Source organism: Mobula birostris, chromosome 3, assembly GCF_030028105.1.
Source record: "Mobula birostris isolate sMobBir1 chromosome 3, sMobBir1.hap1, whole genome shotgun sequence".
Lineage (NCBI taxonomy): Eukaryota > Metazoa > Chordata > Chondrichthyes > Myliobatiformes > Myliobatidae > Mobula > Mobula birostris.
Genome location: NC_092372.1, coordinates 116640889 through 116643072, shown reverse-complemented (window position 1 = coordinate 116643072; position 2184 = coordinate 116640889). Strand labels below are relative to the sequence as shown.

The window sequence follows — 2184 nt, the reverse complement described above, 5'->3', positions numbered from 1 at the left end:
CCTCCGTTCTTTAGTCCCTGTTCTTCCCCACTAACTATTCCCAATGATTTATTAACCACTTTGCTGACAGACGATTTTCATGGCCACAGACTTGATACAGAAAAAAATAACTCTACCTTTCTATTGGCTGCACCGTCCAACTGAATTCGTCCACATGCTTGTTTTATTTTCCCAAGGCCACTCCGTTTATTTCCCCTATAAAAGACATCTCGCTCATCTTCACACACTTCTTTTCTCACTTTTTCAGCTCTGCGGGCGGATCATGTACATGAAGTGCAGACACTGTTTCTCCTGTCACAGTTGCGGCTGGTCTGTTGGGTATCTCCAGTACTTCATGCATACGACTATGCAGGAGCGCCGCTAGGCACTGACAGCCATTGACTGAGTCACAACGGTGCCAGAGGATTTCACAGCAGAAATCACACAGCTGAAGTGTGTAGCCGTGATCGTATAGTGGTTAGTACTCTGCGTTGTGGCCGCAGTAACCTCGGTTCGAATCCGAGTCACGGCAGACCGGTGATCACACATTTAACTTGCCTCACCTGCAAATTAAAAGCTCTCTTTTACTGAATTTCCATCTGTCACTACTTGCAGGAAATTTTGTTCACTGTGTCACCAGTAGTTTTCCTTTGGATACACTACGACTCTCACTAATACATTTGGAAATTAACTTTCTCGATAGACCAGCAAGCTCGGAATTTAAACGAGCTACGATCGACCTCTGGGCCGAGGAATACAAGAGACAGAAAGCCGCATTGTCTCAGGAAAAGCGGAGGATCTCAACTCTCTGGTCCAGGCACTGCCATTCCCCGCGGCCACAGTATCTGTGATATCCGGGAGGAAAAATAAAATGAAATACGTTTGTAATAGCAGCTTGGAGTAAAGGTAACAAAATAATATTTATTTATTTATTCACCAGTCTCACTCTTTCTCTCTCTGAAGCTAAGTGCCGTTGTCCAAAACCAGCCAGATTTAATTTCGTGGACGACACCACTATTGTTCACCAAAGCAAAGGTGGTAATGAATCAGGAGAAAGGAGTGAGATTGAAAATCTGGCTGAGTGACGCCACACCAACCTCCCACCTAATGTCAGCACGAGCAAGGAGAAGACTACTGACTTCAAGAAGAGGAAACTAGAGGTCAATGAGCCGGTGCACATCGAGAAATTGGAGCTGGAGAGGGTCACCAAAGTTAAATTACTTGTATTATCATTTCAGTGGATTTGTGCTGGGCCCAGCCCGTTTGTATCAGTAGGACAAATGCATAGCATAATCTCTATTAGAGGTTTGTGAAGAGTTTAGAAGAGCCTCTAAATGTTTGACAAACTGCTGCACGTGTGTGGTGGAGACTGTGCTAATTCGTTGCATCACAGCGTATGCAAACACCAATGTCTCTGAATGGATAATCAGAAAGGGTGTATATGAGGCTGAAGACCCACACACCAGTTTCACCCAGAGAGTGGTGGATTATGGAATGCTCTGCCCCAGAAGGTTGTGGAAGCCAAGTCTCTGGATGCTTTCAAAAAAGAGATGGATGGAGCTCTTAAAGATAGTGGAATCAAAGGTTATGAGGATAAGGCAGGAACTGGATTCTGACAGTGGATGATCAGCCATGATCACAGTGAATGGTGGTGCTGGCTCGAAGGGCCGAAGGGCCTACTCCTGCTCCTATTGTCTATTGTCTATTGTCTGTTGTCTATTGTCTATTTTTATAGCGTTTTTGCAGTGTACTGTTGCTTTATGCTGACTATGATTTGCAACAGGCGGTCGTGACCTGCGTTACCAACGTGCTGAATAACGATTTCACACTGCATCTCAACGGTCTTTCTAAGCGAATACCGACTAGTTTGCAGTAAAACAACATTTAGATTTAAATACTTTTACACCCACGATGTTCGATGTATAGAGGCCACGAACCCTACGCATCCACAGCATCCCCAGCTCAATCTGGGAGCTCTGAAGCTCCACGGTGATATCGTTGACCCAGAAACCAATATTGGATCGTTTGCGACCCTCACATTGTATTCTGCAAAACATTTCGGAATTTATTTTAATATTACAACCAAAATCCCTGCAGAAGAGAAGGAATATGTTATCACACGATGAGATTCGAACCAACACCTCCTTGGAGATTCGAGCATTAATCCAACGATTTAGACCGCTCGGCTGTACTACTATATTTTCT

General features: G+C 44.4%; 1 non-coding gene across 1 annotated transcript; it reads left to right on the top strand.

The window, feature by feature from the left end:
* Window positions 1-439: 439 nt before the first annotated feature.
* trnah-gug (transfer RNA histidin (anticodon GUG)) lies at window positions 440-511 on the top strand. Its single transcript has one exon. It is a non-coding gene; the product is annotated as a tRNA-His (tRNA).
* The last annotated feature ends 1673 nt before the right edge of the window (window positions 512-2184 follow it).